This window comes from Pithys albifrons, chromosome 1 (genome assembly GCF_047495875.1).
Source record: "Pithys albifrons albifrons isolate INPA30051 chromosome 1, PitAlb_v1, whole genome shotgun sequence".
In the NCBI taxonomy this organism is placed as follows: domain Eukaryota; kingdom Metazoa; phylum Chordata; class Aves; order Passeriformes; family Thamnophilidae; genus Pithys; species Pithys albifrons.
In genome coordinates, this window is record NC_092458.1 from 124,111,815 (window position 1) to 124,134,417 (window position 22,603).

Here is a 22,603-nt window from a genome sequence, read left to right on the forward strand (position 1 = left end):
TCCCCCACCAGCACCCCCAAGTCCTTCTCTGCAGGGAGTCCTTCAAACTCCTCTCAGTCAGCCCACCTGACACAACTGAGCCCTTTCTGGGCCCCTTGTGTCCGAGGATGCCAAGAGCCCACAGGAATTCTGAAGTTTGGACAAAATCTCCCAGGGACTTTCTGGTGCTGTGTCTCACTGAGGTTATGAACCCTCGTGTGGTCTCTTCATTGACACCATGCAAATAAATCCACCCCATCTCTCACATGAAAGAGCTCTGTTGTCCAAGCTTAGAGGCTGTTTCCTGCTTCTTTTGTGCATATTTGCTTTTCTTTAGGATGGCTTATCTGTCACAACCAGCTCTAGTGTTCCCTGGGCAAGGATAAAAGAACCCACTTCTGTTTCAGACTTTGCAGCTCCAGAGCTGCTTGAAGGGAGAGGGACATGCAGGGGGTAACTACACATATATATATACATATATATATATATATATATGTATATGTATACAGGGGAATAGAGATAAACTGTCGTGGTTCAGCAGGTGGGACCAGTTTGTCCCTGTGTGGGTGTGACCAAAGCTTTGCATTCTCCACCCTCCATTCATTGCCCACCAACTGTTCCCAATGGCCCATTGGCAGCAGCTGCCCAGGGCACAGCTGAGCCCTCAGGCTGGGAGCTGGCTGGGAAAGAAGCCTGGCAGAGGAGCTGGGAGAACTGCCCTGCAGGGACTCCTTGGCACCTCCACACCCACCTGAGGGCTCAGCTCTGCCCATGGGCCAGCAACGATTCCAAAATCCCCCCTGACTGCCAGAGTCAGATCCCCCAGTGTGGAACTCCCTGCCCTGGGGGAGGCACTGGGGGCTCCCACCCAAACCTGAGGGGAGAGAATCATGGGGTTTGGGGACTTGGGAAACCACTTGTTGGATCCAGAGGAGGAGCAGAACCTGGACAGGAGGAGCCCACCACTCTCCACCAGACTGTGCCATCATCTGCACCAACAGGTTTGTCCCTTCCTTTTCCTTTGGACTCAGAGGAACCACGTGGGGCTCAGCACAGGGGCCACCAAACCCCCCTGTGTTTGTGCCCCAGGGGGTGGGTTACACTGCTGGGTTTTGTGGGTTAAACCCAATTTCTCTTTGTGCCATTGCATTGATTGTATTATTGTTAGTAATTTGTAACTCTGATTTATAATCTGTTTTGTGTTGGGTTCATTTCTCCTGCCCATTTACCTTTAAACCAGCACAAACTGGCTGATTAAAACCTGCTGGTGACTTAATTAGGTGAAAAAAAAACACGTTCTCCAGCTCACCTGAAGTCAAGAGAGAGATCAAGCTCACCAAACTTCACAGGCATCCTCAGACACATCCCATTAGACAACTGGAAGGTTCCAGTGTTAAGCAATGACACTGAACATCAGCTGAGGATCCCTCCTTGGATGTCCCAGTCCTGCACAGAACGAGGTGTAAATGACTGACACTCAAATCAAGAAGCCACAGGGGATGTTTGGCCATCAGGATGTTCAGATTGAGCCAGGGCTCTCTTCCTCTCCTCATATCCTTGCTGTGAGGAGATTCTGCCCAGTCTCTACAGCCCAGTCTATGCCTTGAGTGCTCTTTTGCAGGAAAAGTATTGAAACAAATCCTAAAGTGGCATATTTTGCACTGCTCTTCCCAGTTGACAAGGATAAAAATTTCAAGTGTGCTAATTAGTCTGAAATGATGGGAGCCTGAAATTAACTTCACACTGTAACTTAGAACCTGGTACTGTTTTACATCTAACCCACACATTAGATACTGAGACCTATATTCAGATTTCTCCTTTTAGACATCTTAAGTGCAGCATTGCAGAACCTAAAATTTAGGCTTCTCACCCCACCAGTGTGATTCAGACTCTCTATATTAGACACTTGTGTGGAAAAACAGAGAATCAGGTGCTTCTAAAAGCCTTCAGAGGGCAGCCCAGGAAGCTTGGATTGATAGTGCAGAGTCTGCACTTTCCTGTGAGATGATTCAATGGCCTCACAGGGTAATTCCTGAAATTCCAAATGCCAGGTTTTCCTTTGGCTTTTTGCATGGAGGAAGCAGATGCCCTTTTATGGTTTAGATTATTAAATGCCAGAATAACACTGGATCAGGATTCCCACTGACATAACAATGTTTTTATTCCAAGCAGGACAATATCTGTTTGTCCTTTTGTCTCCAAGGACTGCAGTCCTGTGTCAATCAGGGCATCCAGTGAAGGTGGATCTTGGCCATACTGAATATTTGGGCTTCAGTGACCAGGAAATTGCACCTGCAAGAGGCATTTCACCTCCTTTTTGCACTTGCTGATTGAAGGCCAAGTCCATCCTCTGCAGCTGCCCTGGATTCCCTCCACTGACCATCCAGAGCCCAGGGTTCTGCCAACACTGTTGAATCCTGATGGATTGCAGCCTTTCCTTTCTGTCTCCATCAGTGTTCATATTTTTTAACACCAGCTTGAGGAAAACACGATTATTTGGCCGTTAAATGTAACATCTTGAGCCAGTTTGGATTATCACCATGTCCTGTCTGCTGCACAGAATCTCAGCCCTGGATATGCCAGAGCCTCAGGAGGGCTATCCAAGTCTTTTTAACAAGACTCATCCTTAGATTTATTAAAAAAAATACCAGTTTCATCAACTCCAGTGCTGCAAGTGCTTTCCTAACAGGGATGGAGATAAATACATGCTTAAATCCTCTGCTAAATTCATGTCCCAGGGAGGAAGAGGATTAAAACTCGTGTTCATTGATTGCTTGTGATTTTAAACTATTTGTAGGTTGTACTGAACTTTCTCATTAGAAAGCACAGCAGGCCATTCACTTTGAAGAGCACTGTTTGTTTTATTTCATATTGTGTCAGAACGTAGTTCTGGTTTTAAGTCAGCCCTTGAATTGAGCCTGAAGCTTTACACAGACTCTACTCAGATCCCTCCATCTATGAAATCACCACTTTTCCATTTGCTTCAGGGGTAAATAAAGCACTGAAGTCCAACCTGGAGTGGAATTGTGGAAATTAGAAACCTCTGCAGGCCTCAGCTGAGATAGTTGGTCTTCCCTCTCCTCCTTGGGTGGGAAGCAGCGACATCCTGAGCTGTCCAAGGTATTCCAGGGCTGCAGGTTGAAATGCCTCCTTAGCCATCCCTAATTGAATATGCAAATTGCAAACCCCACATTAACATCTCGGCAATGTGTGATTCTGTACCCACTAGTGTTTATTTGCAGTTTGAACAGTTTGTTTCTGGAAGGAGAAGAATTAAAAAAAAAAAAGCTTTCAAGCTTGTCCATTAAATTATTCTACCAGCTGTCACCTTATTAAAAAGGGCTGCAGTTATTAATAAAACTACTTTAAACGACTCACCAGCAAGAAAAAGCTCCCTCCTCCCAAGGCTTCCTTGGAAAGGCTCTCAAGATTCCCTCAAATTCCTCCCTCTCCTCCTGCCAATATTCCTGATTGTGGCACAGCAGAACCCACCAAGGATATAAATGCAGATTTTCAGATCCGAAGGTGAGGAGGAACAGGATGGATCTGTTCTGAGAAAAAACCTGCCAAAACACAGCAAAGAAATTCTGAGAAAAGCTGGGATTCTAAGGAAACATTTGTCTTCTTGCTCATTTTTAAACAAGTGGCGTAAATTAAGAAATAAAGCAGAAATTGTGAGTGTGATTTATCAGGGAGGGAGGAAATGTATGAAAGGGATTGTAAAGCAGAAGGTGCAACCACCTCTTGTGCACCATGGAGCAAAATAGCAAGATTCATCCAAAGAAATGTCATTTTAGGTCAACTGGAGTCCATACAATAGAAATTTATTACCAGCTTCTCTCATGGCAGTTCCTCAGCTGAAGAAAAAGACGTTTAATGGGAAAAAAAACCCAAACCAAACAAATGACAAAAAAACCCAAAACAAACAAAAAAACAAAAAAACCCAAACCAAACCAAAACCCAAAACCAAAGCAAAACAAAAAGTAAACAAAAACCCAACTAAAAATGACAGAAATTACAACAGAAATCCCCTCTCCCACACAGGCAAACAAAGATTAACTCAGAAACTAATGATGATGTTAAAGTCATCAATTTTGCATGATGCAAATAGAGATGAATGGAGACATCAGGGGCAGAAATTGATACAATTTAAGGCTGTTGCCAAAGCCCTGTTTGTGTGGATTTTGCCAAGTCTGCACCTCTTGCTCATTGGGTTACTGTGCAGAGCTCTTCCAACTGGAACTGGCTCAGCTGATGTCCATTTGGTCAGAGCAGGAAGAAAAAACCCTGGATTTGAGCCGTGACTGTCTCAAGTCTGGGGCAAATGAGGTAAAACTCAAAGCAGGAGCTGGAACAGAAGTGCTGGTGGAAACGGGGAAAGGAGAGAAACTTCCACTTTGCAGCACTGTCAGAAAGAAGGAGAGGGGGAAACTGCTGCACTTCTCCTATTTCTGAGCTGGGAAAGCAGATCCCTGTGATCACAGTCGCTGTGATTCCAGTTTGGAAAAAAAAAAAAACAAAAAACCACCCTAGAAGATTTCCTTGCAGGGAGAAAGAGAAAGAAAGAAGGAGAGGAGCTGACATAGTGAAGGGTTTTTTTTTCAGATGTCTCTGATTTTTACCAGTGAAGTGAAAAATGACTTATCTCATCCAAAATGAGCAGTTCATCATGTCCATGTGGGAATACAAGCAGTTAGTAGTTCAAACACCAGCCCACAGGCTGGTCAGGCTTCCTGCTCATATCTGCTTTCCACTAGACAGTGACAAAGTTTTATTAGGTTTTATTTCGGCATCTTGGTTGTATTTTATTCCTTACTAAACTCATCAGGAAGTTCCAATTGTTTTCAGCTGGTGCTGAACAGGGCAGGCAGTTCTTCCAACCTTGTAAAAGTTGACAGCATTCTTGTCCCAGCTGCTGCTTCCTTTGTGAAGAAAGAAAGGAAGAAAGGAAGAAAGGAAGAAAGGAAGAAAGAAAGAAAGAAAGAAAGAAAGAAAGAAAGAAAGAAAGAAAGAAAGAAAGAAAGAAAGAAAGAAAGAAAGAAAGAAAGAAAGAAAGAAAGAAAGAAAGAAAGAAAGAAAGAAAGAAAGAAAGAAAGAAAAGAAAAAGAAGCACCACCAGACTGGCATCCAAAAGGAGTATTCCATGTGGAAAACCAAAAAGGAACAAAGGCATTTCATCCCACAAGGCATGTCTCTGTCCTTCTTGGAACCTCACACAGACTTGTCGTCCATCTGTTTGGATGTTCAAGAGAACCATCTCACCATCCTTCTTCCAGCCTTTGTTCTCTATGAAATCCAACCAATTCCCATCAAAACTCAGTGTGGTGCTCCCAAACTGTAGCCTACGCCATCACCCCGATTAATCTTTGTGTTTTTAGAAAGCACAAGGGTTCTGTGGAATCCTGGTTACAAAATAGTCTGAGATTCCCACTGACTGTCCCTGGAACACAGACAGGATGATGGAAGAACATTCTTTTTCCTCACAGTCAGTCCTGGACATGATAACATTTGCAAGAGGTATTTAAGAGGAAACACAAGACTTGGAACAGAGTGAAAATCCAAAACAAATCTATATTTTTATAATAGTGATATTAAAAATGTCTCAGTTTTGAGGTCACCAGCACCTGCAGGCTGTACCTCACCCAACAAGGCTTCACTCAGCAGGGTGTTCAGTCCTGGGAAATCTGAAGGACAATCACTGTTTGTTGTTTCCATCACTCAGCCAAGCTACAGAGAGCCTGTGGAAGTAAATGGAATACTTGGGCTGTTGGGACTTCTGCCTAAAATGTTTAAGTGACACACCTGAGTTTTATTTTAATGCCACTCTGTGCTGGTTTTGCCTGGAGTAGGGTTGGTTTTCTCCCCAGTAGCTGGTGTGGGGCTGTGCTCTGGGTTTGGGCTGCCATCAGTGGTGATAATTCAGGGGTGTTTTTATTCCTGGAGTAAGGTTGATTCTGTCCCCAGTAGCTGGTGTGGGGCTGTGCTCTGGGTTTGGGCTGCCATCAGGGGTGATAATTCAGGGGTGTTTTTATTCCTCGAGTAAGGTTGATTCTGTCCCCAGTAGCTGGTGTGGGACTGTGCTCTGGGTTAGAGCTGCAGTCAGTGGGGATAATTCAGGGGTGTTTTTATTCCTGAGCAGTCCCTGCACAGTGCCAGGGGCTTTTCTGCCTCTCACTCCATCCACCAGAGAGGGGAATTGGGAGGGGACACAGCTGTGACAGCTGAGCCCAAGTGACCACAGGGATATCCCACATATGGAGTCATTCTCAGTGTAGAGAGATGGGGGGAAAAGAAGGAAACAGGGAAGTTTGAAGTGGTGACTTTTGTCTTCCCAAGTGATGGATCCCAACTTTCCTTGGAGTGGCTGAATCCTGCCTGCCATGGGAAGTGGGGAATGGACTCCTTGCCTTGCTTTAATCATTGCTTGGCTTTTGCTTTACCCCTTAAATTGTGTTTCCCATAAATCTCAACCCCAAAATTTCCTCTCCATCCCACCAGGAAACAGCAAAGGGCTCATGGGGGGCAGTTGCTGACTGGAATTAAACCACACACCAAACAAGCTCTTGCATGGTAATCACAGAATCACAGAATCATAGAATGGATTGGGTTGGAAAAGACCTCCAAGATCATCGAGTCCAACCCTTGGGCCAACTCCAGTCCCTTTACCAGATCATGGCACTCAGTGCCACGGCCAATCTGCGTTTAAAAATCTCCAGGGATGGGGAATCCACCCCCTCTCTGGGCAGCCCATTCCAATCCCTGAGCACTCTCTCTGCAAAGAATTTCTTTCTGATCTCCAACTTCAATTTCCCCTGGCAGAGCTTGAGCCCATCGTGCCCCCTTGTCCTATTGCTGAGTGCCTGGGAGAAGAGACCAACCCCCAGCTGGCCAGAACTTCCCTTCAGGCAGTTCCAGACAGTGCTGAGGTCACCTCTGAGCCTCCTCTTCTCCAGGCTGAACACCCCCAGCTCCCTCAGCCTCTCCCCACAGCACTTGTGCTCCACTCCCTTCTCCAGCCTCGTTGCTCTTCTCTGGCCCCGCTCCAGCCCCTCAGTCTCTTTCCTCAACTGAGGGGCCTAGAACTGAACACAGTAATGCCACAGAAATAGTTCAGACAACCTCAAAAATATTACAATTAAGACTCTTGGCCTAAAAAGTCTCAACAGAACCTACAGCTTTACTGATGTGCTACTTTCCTAGACATTAAGATTATAAAGAATGAAATCAAAGAAAAGTCTCTTATTTTCCTCCTAAACCTTTTTAGTGGCGCCGAATCTGTCACTCTGCAAACCTGCCATGATCAGGCTTTCAATAGACTAATAGAGTGACTAGACTTTATAACACACACAGACTATCATTTTCCAAATGACAACTCTAAAATTAGGCTTTTAAGCTGGCACACATGGGGTTTGCAAAAAACAGTGGCGTGATTTAAGACTCTCTTGAGGTTCCAAACACAGTTCCTGACTGAGGAGTGCAGTTTGCTTCACTCTCCTGACTTGCCAGAGTTATTAGAAAAATGCTACCAGACAGCTCTGACATGGAAAAGTGTTTATCAATTGCCTTTTGTTTGAGAGTATTTTATTCTTCGTTGCCTTTCCTTGGCAAGCAGGGGGCTAAGCAGTAAAACAATTCATATCACAGCTGAAATTCCATTAGTGATTACAAATCTAATAGAACAGGGTACAAGGTTAAAAAATATTCTGAATTTACAGTTTCAAAGTGTGATTAAAAAACTGAGCTGGATGCATTAAAACTGATCTTTTAAGCTTATACATACAGGTATGGGGGTTGTAAAAGGGGAAGAACAGCTTGTTAAAATGTTTTCCATTGTTCAAAGTGGATTTTTTTCTGTCCTGACCCAAGACTAAATCAGCCTAATTAAAATGATACCCATTATCAAATCGAGCTCCAACGTGATCAGTTTTTGTGCTTGTGGGTTATCGTAAAATATTGATAGAAATAAAATTCCATTGATTGAAAAATTGGATATCCAACAGGAATCTCCAAACCATGGTCAGTGCAGATCACATCCCCCCTGTTGGCTCTTGGGAAGCAGCAAAGCTCTCCCAGTGAGCCAGGAACTCTCACTCTCCAAAAATTGCTGCTGATGTGGCAGGTCCTGAGCCTGTGCAGGTCCAAGTCTCACCTGCCTCTGAGGCTGGGACCACCCAGCTGGGATTCAGCTCCTTCCTGACACATCCAATCTGTGCTGATGAAAGAATCAGTTCTAATTTAAGCTGCTTACACAATCCATTATCAAATCGAGCTCCAACGTGATTGGTTTCTGTTCTTGTGGGTTATCGTAAAATATTGATAGAAATAAAATTCCATTGATTGAAAAATTGGATCTCCAATGCAATCAGGAATCTCCAAACCATGGTCAGTGCAGATCACATCCCCCCTGTTGGCTCTTGGGAAGCAGCAAAGCTCTCCCTGTGAGCCAGGAACTCTCACTCTCCAAAAATTGCTGCTGATGTGGCAGATCCTGAGCCTGTGCAGGTCCAAGTCTCACCTGCCTCTGAGGCTGGGACCACCCAGCTGGGATTCAGCTCCTTCCTGACACATCCAATCTGTGCTGATGAAAGAATCAGTTCTAATTTAAGCTGCTTACACAATCCATTATCAAATCGAGCTCCAACGTGATTGGTTTCTGTTCTTGTGGGTTATCGTAAAATATTGATAGAAATAAAATTCCATTGATTGAAAAATTGGATCTCCAATGCAATCAGGAATCTCCAAACCATGGTCAGTGCAGATCACATCCCCCCTGTTGGCTCTTGGGAAGCAGCAAAGCTCTCCCAGTGAGCCAGGAACTCTCACTCTCCAAAAATTGCTGCTGATGTGGCAGATCCTGAGCCTGTGCAGGTCCAAGTCTCACCTGCCTCTGAGGCTGGGACCACCCAGCTGGGATTCAGCTCCTTCCTGACACATCCAATCTGTGCTGATGAAAGAATCAGTTCTAATTTAAGCTGCTTACACAATCCATTATCAAATCGAGCTCCAATGTGATCAGGTTTTGTGATTGTGGGTTATCATAAAATATTGATAGAAATAAAATTCCATTGATTGAAAAATTGGATATCCAGTCCAACCAATTACCTCCAAACCATGGTCAGTGCAGATCATATCCCCCCTGTTGGCTCTTGGGAAGCAGCAAAGCTCTCCCTGTGAGCCAGGAACTCTCACTCTCCAAAAATTGCTGCTGACGTGGCAGGTCCTGAGCCTGTGCAGGTCCAAGTCTCACCTGCCTCTGAGGAGCTGCCTCAAAGCTCCATGCTGGGACCACCCAGCTGAGATTCAGCTCCTTCCTGACACATCCAATCTGTGCTGATGAAAGAATCAGTTCTAATTTAAGCTGCTTACACAACAAGGGGGGATAGAAAATAGGCTGGAACAAAGACACGGCGCTTCTTTGATGGCCTTTAAGTGGTTTCTTCACGAAAAGCCTTTCCCTGAAGAAAGTTTGCAGGCTTTGCCATCACAAAGACTTTATCTGGGCAGAAACCTTTGCATTCTGGTAAAAAACATAAACAATGAGTAATTTCTGGGACTGGTGGGCTCAATTCTTCGCTGCTGTCAAGTTGAATTAACCTCAAAATTGGGTAATATACCTCAAAGGTAACCAGGGGCTTCTCAGTGTATTTCTACGAGGGATAAAGACTCTTCTTAAATTCTTCTTCCCATACATGTCATCCTGTTTCTGACATTTTCCTGCTTGCCAGGACATTGATGGGAATATATTTCCCAAATGCATAAATATGTGGGATATATATTGGAATATACTGCAGAATTTCTTTCTAAGCTCTCTTTACTGCCCCTAAAGACTGACCAGCTGGGGAAGTCCTCAAGTTTGAAAATCTGATATTAAAACCAAAGTGTTAACATAGAACAGCTCCTCGCTATTTTATCCTTGGCCTGACTTTTCCACCTTCACTCCTGAAAGTCTCTGCTTCTCCTAAACCTCCAGCAGTTCTCTGCTTCCCCTGCAGCTCCAGAAGGTCCCTGCTTCTCCTAAACCTCCAGAAGTTCTCTGCTTCCCCTGCAGCTCCAGAAGGTCTCTGTTTCTCCTAAACCTCCAGCAGTTCGCTGCTTCCCCTACAGCTCTAGAAGGTCTCTGCTTCTCCTAAACCTCCAGCAGTTCTCTGCTTCCCCTGCAGCTCCAGAAGGTCCCTGCTTCTCCTAAACCTCCAGAAGTTCTCTGCTTCTCCTACAACTCCAGAAGGTCCCTGCTTCTTCTACGGCTCCTGTGTCTTTACTGGCAGCCTCGTGCTGATGCCTCAGATATCCCACAGCCTCACAAAAGCCACTTTTTAAGCCTCAACTCTGGCAACTGGATCATCATCTGGTTACTTGCTACATGTTCAGTGATTGGTGTAATCTATTCTATGTGGATACATGGAATTTATATCCACTCTGCATCATTTCCATTGACAGAACAACCAGGACATATTTTGGGTTGAAGTATTTAAAATGTTTAAATAAAATGTCATACAATCACAGAATGGTTTGGGTTGGAAGGGACCTTAAAGATCACCCAGTGCCACCCCCTGCCATGGGCAGGGACACCTCCCACCAACCCAGGGTGCTCCAAGGCCTGTCCAACCTGGCCTTGGACACCTCCAGGGATGGGGCAGCCACAGCTGCTCTGCCCAACCTGTGCCATGGTCTCAGTTGCTGTGGGAATGAAACCATCATCATTGATGTCATCACTTACTCTTCCTAATGCCTAAAATCTTCAGTTCAAAGCAGCAACATTGTCCCACAGTTTCCAGAAACAAGACCTATTCTGGAGAGCCCAAAATCTAAAGGGATGAGGAGGCAGAAAATAAAAGAAAGGAAAACATGTTGAATGCAGATAAACATCTGTGCTGGTTTAAAGGGAAACCACCAGGAAAAATGAACCCAGATCAGGAGAGATTGTAAGTCAGAGTTACAATCTAATAAAAATATTACAATAAATGCAATGACAAAGAGAAATTGGTTTTAACCCACAAACCCCAGCAGTGTAACCCACCCCCTAGGGCACAAACACAGGGGGGTTTGGTGGCCCCTGTGCTGAGCCCCTCGTGGTTCCCTCGAGTCCAAAATAAAAGGAAGAGAAAAACCTGTTGGTGCAAGTGACGGTCGCAGCCTGGTTGAGAGTGGTGGTTGCAGTCCTGTAGAGGTTCTGCTCCTCCTCTAGATCCAACAAGAGGTCCAAGAGGTCTTCAAACCCCCAGATTCTCTCCCCTCAGGTTTGGGTGGGAGCCCCCAGTGCCTCCCCCAGGGCAGGGAGTTCCACACTGGGGGATCTGACTCTGGCAGTCAGGGGGGAGTTTGTAATTGTTGCTGGCCCATGGGCAGAGCTGAGCCCTCAGGTGGGTGTGGAGGTGCCAAGGAGTCCCTGCAGGGCAGTTCTCCCAGCTCCTCTGCCAGGCTTCTTTCCCAGCCAGCTCCCAGCCTGAGGGCTCAGCTGTGCCCTGGGCAGCTGCTGCCAATGGGCCATTGGGAACAGTTGGTGGGCAATGAATGGAGGGTGGAGAATGCCCAGCTTTGGTCACACCCACACAGGGATAAACTGGTCCCACCTGCTCAACTGGGACACCATCCTCATAAGCTTTATCATGATTTGCATTGAGGTTTTCTCTCTTGAGAAGTCAGAAAGGCTGCAAATGGCATGGACTGTGCCAATATGTGCCCTCCAGCACCCACCCTCACCATCAGAGCCCCACCATGAGAGATCCAGCAGCAGAGGGGACTCTACTCCTGGACCTCTCAGCCAGCTCTGGATCCACCTGCCCCTTGTGCATCCCGGTTTAAGGTCAAACTGTGACAGACTCTTTAAAAAAATGAAAAAACAAACCAACCTCTACATCCATCCTGAGACATTCCCTACCCATGGCAGGATGTAATACAGTTAACAAGAGAAAATAATTGATCACCATTACAAGAGGGCAATAATGTAATACAGAGATAAGCATGTCTTTCACCTGAGCATTTTTAATTTAGTGGCTTAATTTAATAAGTTAGGAAGCTAATTTCATGTTCTTTGCTTCTGCTTTGTGGATCCATCACCATGTTTTAATCATTCTGTTTGATTTTTCATTTTCCATTCATTTCTGCACTGCTCGAAGACTCCCATAATTTAATCTGTTTGTTTTTCCCTCATTGATTTATAATTTCAATTCAAAATTTGTTTTGTCCTTTGATAATTTAATCTGGTTTCTAAATAAATAACATATGGTGTTGGAGACAGATCTCTGCAACAGGAGAAAATAATATTCCTTTCTTTTCAGAGAGCATCTTTCAACCCTCTGAAAAACACTAAAAAAACAAGAGAGAATAAACTGGAGTTAACTTTTTTATATTCTGAAATGAGCTCTCTGAATATCCACGTATGAATATGAATGTCCACACCTTGCTGACTCCTGCAAGGATTCTGGAAGGGCTTCACTTAGATCTGAGAGTCACAAGTCTTCAGCATCATCATCCACAATCATTATCTCCCTCCATGCTTTCCCTGACACAATTCACTCCCCAAACCATCACTTCCAAGCACAACAGAATCCCTGTGTCAGCTGAAGAAAATGGAAACAAATGCTCTCTGAAAAGGTAGATCCGTCAATAAAGATGCTGTTGCAGAGCAAGAAGGAAGTGCAGAACAGGAAAACTTTGATTTGCTGGTAATGAAATCAACCCCACTGCTGTGAGAAGACCTAATTGACCAAGTTGGTTCCCATTTACCCCCATGAGATTCTGCAGCAAGATGGAAATCGTTGGAATGACTGAATATATGGATCTTGCTGAGGCTCAGCATTCAGGGAATGCAATATCAGAAGGGAGCAGGGAAAGAAGCCCTTTCCAGAAGAGCTTGGCAGGGGCAAGGAGTTAAAGTGGAAAAGCTTTATTGGACTTTTCATTTCACCTACTTGCTGACAACAGAGTGGGTTTTTACTTTCAACTCAGGGCAAAATCATTGAGCTAAAACCAAATTTAATCTCAGTCCTGCTGCCAGTCCAAGAACACTTGCCCAGGAAACCTCTGTGGATGCTGAGTCCTGGTATCACCTCCCAGGCTCCTTTCCCAGCTCTTTCTCCAATTTCAGTTCTTCCCACAGTATTTTAATCCAGTTTTATCAGTGGAAAACAGTTTCCAGGTGGAAGATCCAGCAGCAAAGCAACCAAGAACATGTTCCTACTCCACCCAAAGGAGCCCAGACCCCAAATAACCCATAAGTTCTGAAATTCTAGTTATAGGAAAGATCCTGCTCGGCTGAGCTCTCAGCTGGAACACGCTCATGGGCATGCAATTGTAAAAGGACACCTCTGCTAAAACCTGTGTTTAAGTTCCAAGCACATGGGGTGAAGATTAACTTGAAGAAAAGATTATTGAATGTTTCACTGGAGTGAAAATCACAGGTTTGTTGTTGGTATTTTTTTTTCCCCTTGAGTCTCTTACAGAAAGCAAATTATTTGAGTTAAGGTCTCCTCTCTCCTTCAAAAATCTCCACCTGAGGCACGTTGATTTCTCTGGCAAAGTTTCATCCCAGGGAAATTCAAATTGAGTACAAAGATTAGAATTAAATACCTGCTCTTATGTGGGAAGTATTAAACAACCTGAATAACTCTGAATGGTTCCTCCTTCGCTAATAACACCAATTTGCTTTCTTTCAGCTGCAGGAGGAACTTTGCTATCCCCAGCTACTTGTCAGCACTATCAGGCTTTTATCAACACCATATTCCTTATTTTTTTTTTTTCAAAATAAGAAATAGCTGAGGAACAACTGGATGTTTCATTTGCTTGTGAAAAGGGAGGAAGGTCTGTGACCATAAATCTCACTTTTGTGAACCAATATTGTTGTAGATACTTGGATCTAAACATGAGGAATAGTGTCACATTTCCTACTTCATCTGCTTGGGATAATCATTAATATCACTTTAATGAGAAGAGGTATTTGATTTAATACTTGATGCATATTAAGATGTGTGTTTGTTGACTCCTGTGCTTGAGGCACTTTCTGTTGAAGTGGTAAAAGATGAATAAGTAACACAAAAGTTCTCGGAAGGAACAGCACCTTTTACAAACTCAGTGAGGTTAAATTGTAACACTAATTAGCTAATAAAGAACTTAATTAGCAATTCTTTAATCTCGAGCACTTAATAGGTATAAAAAAGAAAAACAAAAGCGACTGCTGCCTAACCCTTCTGTGAAAAAAAAGAAATCCACACTGTATAAATAAATACAAAACCAAATCACTGTAGAAAAGCAAGAGACTTTATTTCTGAAAATGCAAATTGCAAATTCCCAACCATCGATTCAGTTTAATAAAAGGTGGAAACCTCAATGCCATAAAGTGCAACCAGAACAGAATTCTGAAGAATATATAATATTGAGAGCCCAAGAGATGCATTAGTTTAGTTTCTCAATCCTTGGCAGTCACCATGACCTCAGTAGCTCCACATGGCGTGTTTTAATAAGGCATCATTAGATGGATAAATGCCTTGCAATAATCCAGAACCCTCTCTTTGGGAGTAGAATTTACAAGGCTAAATGGAAACCAGTGCCCTACAAGTACTTCAATTCAGTGCTGGGGTCCTTTCAGAAATATCTTTGTGAACTGAATGAAATCAGAAATGTATTTACATTTTAGGGAAATGAAGGAAAGGGCAATATGAGTGTTCTGATCCTGGTCTCAACAAATGCAAACATATGCAGTGTTTAAACAGCCATTTGATTGTAAGGAACTATAAATGTATAAACTATGGTTGTTTTCTGTCCTTCAGGGGTTACTCTGGACAGCAGTGGAGATTCTCTCCTTCTTTCCTGTCTCCAACACAACAATTCCCATTCAGCCTCTCTCTGTTCCCCGAGCAGAACACCATCAATAATTTTGGGGGCTGCATCCCTGCTCTCCCAGCAGTGAAAGTCAAGGCCAGGGGGTGTCTCCAGCCATGATCAGTGATCTCAGCCCACCAGCAGCTCAGTCCTTATCCCATTCTCCAGTGATGTCACTGCTCAGTGTTTAATTTGCTTGGTGAAAAATTACAAAATAAAAAAAAGTCATACTTCAGTTCCCTCTTCAACCCCAGGAGCTGAATAGGGAGAGTGAGGCAGGTTGGTCCTTTGCTCCTCAAGGCTGGTGCAAAACCAAACAACTTACTGGGGGTGTTACCCTGTGTGGAACACCATTCATGGCACTGGAGAGTACAAACACAACTGGTTTGCATTCTCAAATGTCCTCTCCTGAAGGTTTTCAGGTTTCCAGAATCCCAGAATCATTTATGTTGGAAACGCCCTGCCAGCCCCTGGAGCCCCCCCTGTGTCTGATGCCCATCTTGACAAAGCCCTGCCAACCCCTGGAGCCCACCCTGTACCCGATGCCCACTTTGGCAAAGTCCTCCCAGCCCCTGGAGCCCACCCTGTGCCCAATGCCCACCTTGACAAAGCCCTGCCAACCCCTGGAGCTCACCCTGTGCCCCAAGCCCACCTTGGCAAAGACCTGCCAGTCCTTGCAGCCCACCCTGTGCCCGATGCCCAACTTTGCAAAGACCTGCCAGTCCCTGCAGCCCACCCTGTGCCCCATGCCCACCTTGGCCAAGACCTACCAGCCTCTGGAGCCCACCCTGTGCCCGATGCCCACCTTGCCCCCCAGCCCATAGCACTGAGTGCCACAGCCAGTCCTGCCTTGGGCACCTGCAGGGTTGGGCACTCCAAACCTCCCTGGGCAGCCCCTGCCAATGCTTGACAAGCCTTTTCATACAGAAAAATTATTTAGATGCTACAGATGCCATCTAATGCCCCCATTCCCACAGGTCCACTTTTTCCTTACACTGGCCACTCTAATCCCAAAGTGTGGATTCCCATGTGGGGCTACAGCCTGGGGGATGTCCAGTCACACAACAGAAGCGCACAGCTGATCCAAGAGGATAAATTCCACGGGGTTTAGCTGCCAGAGGGGAGTGCAGGGCTGTGTGGAGCAGAGTGCCACAGCTGCTCCTGCCCTGGTGCCCCAGGAGCAGTGGTGGAACAGATGGCAGAGCTGTCGGCTGAGAGTGTGTGGAGGGGGGACCTGAGGGAAGGTGTGAGACATGGCCCGGAGGTAGGAAAGGAGGAGACAGGTGTTGAAAGATCTCTCCCTCACCACAGGAGACTGTTAGACATCTGCAGGGTGCTGAGGAACAGCAGAAGATGCTACCAACCCATCTGGGAGCCTTAGTGCAGGAGGGAGTCACAGATCAGGCAAGAAGTGCTACAGAAAAGTCCAATTCCTTGATTGCCACCAGACTGAGGATCTGAGAGTTTCACCATACCAACAGGACAAAACTGGAGTGGGCTGAGATCCATGCCCAGCTGTCTCTCCATGCATTGCACACCTCCAGACCCCTTGGCAGGTGTTGACAGGTACAGAAGGCTCCTGGTGCAATGAGGAGCAGCCACTGCCACTGACCTACAGTGCACTGGAGCTTCTGCACAGCTTCATTCCTGGCTGGCTTGAGGAGGCAAAGAAAAGCTCTGCTTTCTTCTGTTTTACAGGGACCTGCAAAGAGATCACAAACTGCTTCCAAAACAATTCCCAGCTCTGGGGTCCCCAGCACAGGAAGGATATGGAGCTGCTGGAGAAGCCAGAGGAGGCACCAGGATGGGCAGAGGATGGAGCAGCTCTGCTGGGAGGAAAGGCTGGCACGGCTGGGATTGTCCAGCCTGGAGAAGAGAAGCGTTGGGGTGACCTCAGTGTGGCCTTCAAGGACTTGAAGGAACTACAAGAAAGATGGAGAGAGACCATTTCCAAGGGCTGGAGGGACAGGAGAAGGGGTAATGGCTTCAAACTGAAGAAGAGTAGGGTCAGATGAAATATTAGGGAGGAGTTGTTCCCTGTGAGGGTGGGCAGGCCCTGGCACAGGTTGGGCAGAGAAGCTGTGGCTGCCCCTGGATCCCTGGAAGTGTCCAAGGCCAGGTTGGACAGGGCTTGGAGCAACCTGGTCTGGTGGAAGGTGTCCCTGTCCATAGCAGGAGGTGGTACTGGATGATCTTTAAGGTCCCATGTAATCCAAGTTGTTCTCTGATTCTGTGTCTCTGTTCATCCTAAGTGTCCCTCCAGAGCTTCCCATAAATCTCTGCACTCTCTGGTGCCTTCCAACCATTGCTGATTATCTCGTAAGTGTCTAACACTCTCCACCCAAACCATTCAGCCAGAGGTTGAGTTGTGACAGAGATCCTGATCCCTTTGCTGTGTCTTCTTGCAAGACAGACTGAAAATTCCTGAATAATGGATACAGCTTCTACTCACCCAGAGCAATGATGCCTCTGGTCTGGAATCATCAGGTTGTTTCCAAAATGGACTGTTCAGTGCTGGTTTTTTACAGGTGATGCCTGTTGTTCTTTGCATGTGACACTTAAGACCCCTCACGAGGATCCCTGTGGAATTCTGTGCACTTTAATGAAGCTGTTCTCAAGCTTGATGGAAAAATGCCAAGGGCATCTCACATCTGAAGGAAGGCACCTCTGAATTCCCCATTTATGGAAAGATCAGTCTTCCTGTGGCAGAGATACCGAGGTGCAATCACTTCTAAAAGGTGGAATAGTGATTTGTTTGCAAGTGCTCACTCTCATAGACCTGGGGACAGTCCAGGACAATTAAAATGAAATTAAGCTCCACAGGCCCAAGCCATCACTCATTATTAAGTGCCTGTGAAAGGCAGAACATTTTTAACATCTTAAGGATTCCTAAAGCTTTAATATATCTTATGGCTGTCAGGAAAAGCAAGTTGTTGAGAAAGTCAACAGATCCTCCTAAGGGAGCTTGTGGTGTTACTGTAGAAGTTTATGTTTCTTTACACTTGAGAGAAGATCTTTTTGAATACAAAACTCTGCAGTCCCCAGGATCAGTAAAAATCAAGAAACCTTTTATAGACTCATTTACTTTCAGCTGAGCACAGGAAAGAAGAAACATTTTGGCTTGGAGGGGAAGGGAAAACTTGAGGAAGGATAGAAAACTAGAAAACAGAAAAGCATCATGTCACCAAAGATAAAAGTTTCATTTCTGGCATCTCATTTATCTTCATAACTCGATAAAGGAATATAACAGATACTCATTTTTAAATTTATTTTATCCATATTTGTTGGTAGGGATGTGCTCTTTTGACTTTTTCATAACCTACTGGAGATAAACATCCTTAAAACAGAGCCTGCAGCACTTTCAGAAGGCAGCCTTCCATCTATAATTAACAGTGTTTTCTTCTTCTTCTTCTCTGAGTTCTGACCTATCTTCTGGGTGCATTTCAATAATGCTGTTTATTAGGCTCTTTATTATGTCTAATATGTCAGCCAGTCTGTCACAAACACAGCTTAAAATGCAAGAATCAGGAAAAGGAAGTCAGCAGCTTTATCAGGCAATAACTCCCCAGTCACAGCCTGCTCTGTGCATAGATTATCTCCTCATGCAATCCAAACCAACGAGATTGGCAAGGAGAACTTGTCAAATATTGCCAGAAACAACTTAATAGATAGGAAATACAGCTCATTAATTAATGTTTCAAGCTTGGCAAAGATTTAAATGAGTGAGAACTGGTGAAGTTGCCAACTAAAGGTAAGGTGGATGTGAGAATTACACATCTGAAGGCTATTTTTTTTCCCCTGGTGGAGCAGAAGATCCCAATCCAAGTTTGGAACAAACAAGGTTTTTTAAGAGTGGTCTCAAAAAACATTTTTTGACTCTGGTGGAGGGACTGGAGCACAAGGGCTATGAGGAGCAGCAGAGGGAACTGGGGGTATTTAGTCTGGAGAAAAGGAGGTTCAAGGGGGACCTTCTCCCTCTCTCCAACCACCTGACAAGACGTTGTAGCCAGGAGGGTGTCGACCTCTTCTCTGAGGACATCACTGAATAACAGGATGAAAATAATGGCCTTGAGCTGCACCAGAGAAGGTTAAGGTTGGACATCAGGAAAAATTTCTACATGAAAAGGGTGGCCACACACTGGAACAGTCTGCCCAGGGAAGGGGTGGAATGGCTATCCCTGGGAGTGTTCAAAAAATGTGTCTGTGGCATTTCAGGACAATGTTTAGCCATGAACATCAGCTGATGGTTGGACTCCATGATCTTAAAGGTCTTTTCCAACCTAAACAATCCTGTGATTCTCTGATTTCCCAGAAAGATGTGTCCTTCCTCTCCTGGTGACTGCTGTAGTCCCTCATTCTGGTACTTCAAGGCTCTTGTATCACAACTCTCTAACCTGGGGACACCAGGAGGTGTGTGGATGGTACAAGTACAAGCCACAGTGGTCAGTTAATGACAAATATTTTGCCTCTCATGAACATCTGTTAATATCATGAATATCTGTTACCAGCTACCAGATCCCCAGTGCAGAAACACTGAGTCCTGCCCCACTGGGGCAACAGTTTGGGGTCTCTCTCAGACACACTCAAACTGATTTCCACCTTGTTATCTTACCTTAATGTCTTGCAGGACAATTTCCCCAATAGATTTAAGAGATATGAGAGAGAGGGTTTGCTGTCAGATGGGTCATACCACTCATTTATTTCTGAAGGCAGGCTAAGAAAATTAAATTCCACTTGCTTCTGATGGAACACAATACCGGGATTCTGATATCCAATTTGTATATTAGGACAGAAGTTCAAAGAAAAAGAGGGAAAAGGAGAGGACTGGTTAAAATGGTTGGTGAAAAGACCTGAAGCACCGTGACAAGTTATTTTTTTAAGCTGGCAGTGCTCTAAAGAACAAATTTAGGTATGGCCTATTGAGTTTGTCTGCTCAGGCATTTATTGTACCCAGGGTGTTGGGGCAGGCTTGTACTCCAAAGCTTTACTAGTCAAGCTCATAGTTGTTGGACCATGAAGGGCCACCCTACCAGCAGGACCTGGGTTTGCAGGGCCCTTGAGGCTCACAGCATGAAGGCAATAGCTTGAAAACACCAAGGGAAAGATTATTGCCATCAAATCCCTGGAAAAAACTGCCAGAGAAGCATAGCTAGAAGGATACAGAGCTCCAAGCAGAGGAGGGGCTGGGAAATCCCAAGTGGAAAGTCCAGGGAGGTTAATTCATCCAAGGAACTGTGCAACACATTGAACTGTCAGCATTTAACTACCCATTCGTGGAGGTTGTTGGGAGCACTTCAGGGTATGAAAGTCAGTAAATAAAACCAAAGTCTGTGATTGCATTCTGTGGCATTGTCTGCTCCCCAGCAGCATAAATCAGGGTCAGGAACAGAGAGGGCACTGCAGCTGTAAGAGCCTGAGAGCACAGAGCTCTCCTTCCTGAGCACTGATTTCAAGGGCCACTGGAATCCTGGGGGACATCAGGGAGAGCATTTCCAGCAGGGCAGGGAGGGGATCTGCCCCTTTGCCCAGTCCTGGCAGGCACATCTGCTGTGCTGGGTCCATTTCTGGCTCCTCAGCACAGCAGGGACAGGGAGCTCCTGGGGCAAGTCAAGAGAAAGGTGACAAAGGTGCTGAAGGGCCTGGAGCATCTCTGGGAGCAGGACAGGCTGAGGGAGCTGGGGCTGTTCAGCCTCCAGAGCAGCCCCTGAGAGGGACCTCCCCATGGCTGGCAGTGCCTCAGGGAGGGGGCAGAGCAGGGGACACTGAGGGCACCTCCCCATGGCTGGCAGTGCCTGAGGGAGGGGGCAGAGCAGGGGACACTGAGGGCACCTCCCCATGGCTGGCAGTGCCTCAGGGAGGGGGCAGAGCAGGGGACACTGAGGGCACCTCCCTATGGCTGGCAGTGCCTGCAGGGAGGGGGCAGAGCAGGGGACACTGAGGGCACCTCCCCATGGCTGGCAGTGCCTGCAGGGAGGGGGCAGAGCACAGACCAGACTCTGCTTGGGGGCCCCAGCAATGGCACAAGAGGAACAGGCAGGAACTGATGCCCAGCAAATTCCACCTGCACAGGAGGCAGAACTTCTTTGGTATGCAGTGATCCAGCACTGAACACATTGCCCAGAGAGGGTGTGGAGTCTCCTCAATTCACTGAACACAATTCAGTGCCATGTGCTCTGACCCTGCTAGAGCAGGGAGATGGGACCAGAGGACCTACTGTTGTCCATTCCAACCCAAACCATTCAGTGAAACTTGCCTACTCAAACAGAGAGAAAAAGTGCCCTGACAGCCCTATAGCTTTGGTCAGTTCTATGTGATACCCCTGCAGAGTCCCACCCTCTTTCAGCCTCTTTAGTTTTAGCTGTAACCCTGTGATGTGGTCACAGCTTTGGGGCAGCATCCAGCTCAGTGTCTGATTGCCAGGTGGCAACAAAGGCCTTTATACACAAACCATGAAGAAATATATAGTGTATGTTTATGTGGTGTATATTGGGGAAAAAATGACTGCCTTTCCTCAACAATGGACCATCCCACCCTGTCTGTGAACAGGAACATGCTGAAAGCACTCCTTGACTGGAGGTGCAAGAGCACCAGCCATGTAGATGATGAACAGGGGACACATGAGCAAGTCTGGTGTTAAAGGTTTGCATGTCCCACCTCCCTTCTCAGATGTAAAGGACTTGGGGGCATTTTGTGACAAAACCATTACAGTTGATGTCATGTGAAACCAAGTGCCCAGCTCATGTATCACAGATGGAATTATTCCATTTCAACTCACCTGACAACCTGACCATACTAGAAAACAAAGGAGAGGGGACATCAGGGTGTCACAGGGATTCATTCCTCTGCTCCATTTGGTCACCTGCTGGGGTGATGTTTGGACCTACTGTATGAGAGCAGACACTTCTGGAGTGTCCTAGTTCAGGAAGCTGGAACCAGTTTATCCCTGTGTGGGTGTGACCAAAGCTGGGCATTCTCCACCCTCCATTCATTGCCCACCAACTGTTCCCAATGGCCCATTGGCAGCAGCTGCCCAGGGCACAGCTGAGCCCTCAGGCTGGGAGCTGGCTGGGAAAGAAGCCTGGCAGAGGAGCTGGGAGAACTGCCCTGCAGGGACTCCTTGGCACCTCCACACCCACCTGAGGGCTCAGCTGTGCCCATGGGCCAGCAACCATTCCAAACTCCCCCCTGACTGCCAGAGTCAGATCCCCCAGTGTGGAACTCCCTGCCCTGGGGGAGGCACTGGGGGCTCCCACCCAAACCTGAGGGGAGACAATCTTGGGGTTTGGGGACTTGGGAACCACTCATTGGATCCAGAGGAGGAGCAGAACCTGGACAGGAGGAGCCCACCACTCTCCACCAGACTGTGCCATCATCTGCACCAACAGGTTTGTCCCCTCCTTTTCCTTTGGACTCGGCGGAACCACGTGGGGCTCAGCACAGGGGCCACCAAACCCCCCTGTGTTTGTGCCCCAGGGGGTGGGTTACACTTCTGGGGTTGGGGGTTAAACCCAATTTCTCTTTGTGCCATTTCATTCATTGTAATATTTTTATTAAATTGTTACTCTGATTTCTAATCTCTTTTGTGTTGGGTTGGTTTCTCCTGCCAGTTTCCCTTTAAACACAGTCCCCAAGACCAAGGGAGAATTTAACACAAACCCATGTCATAGGCTCAGTCCAATTTGTGGTAGTGCACTTTGTTGCTCACACCTGATCAGCTGAAATTGAGACTAAGTGGGTGCACTGTCCAGTGTGAATGGTGATTTCAGGCTGAGAGACACAAAATATGAGGCCAATTCACACGTTCAGC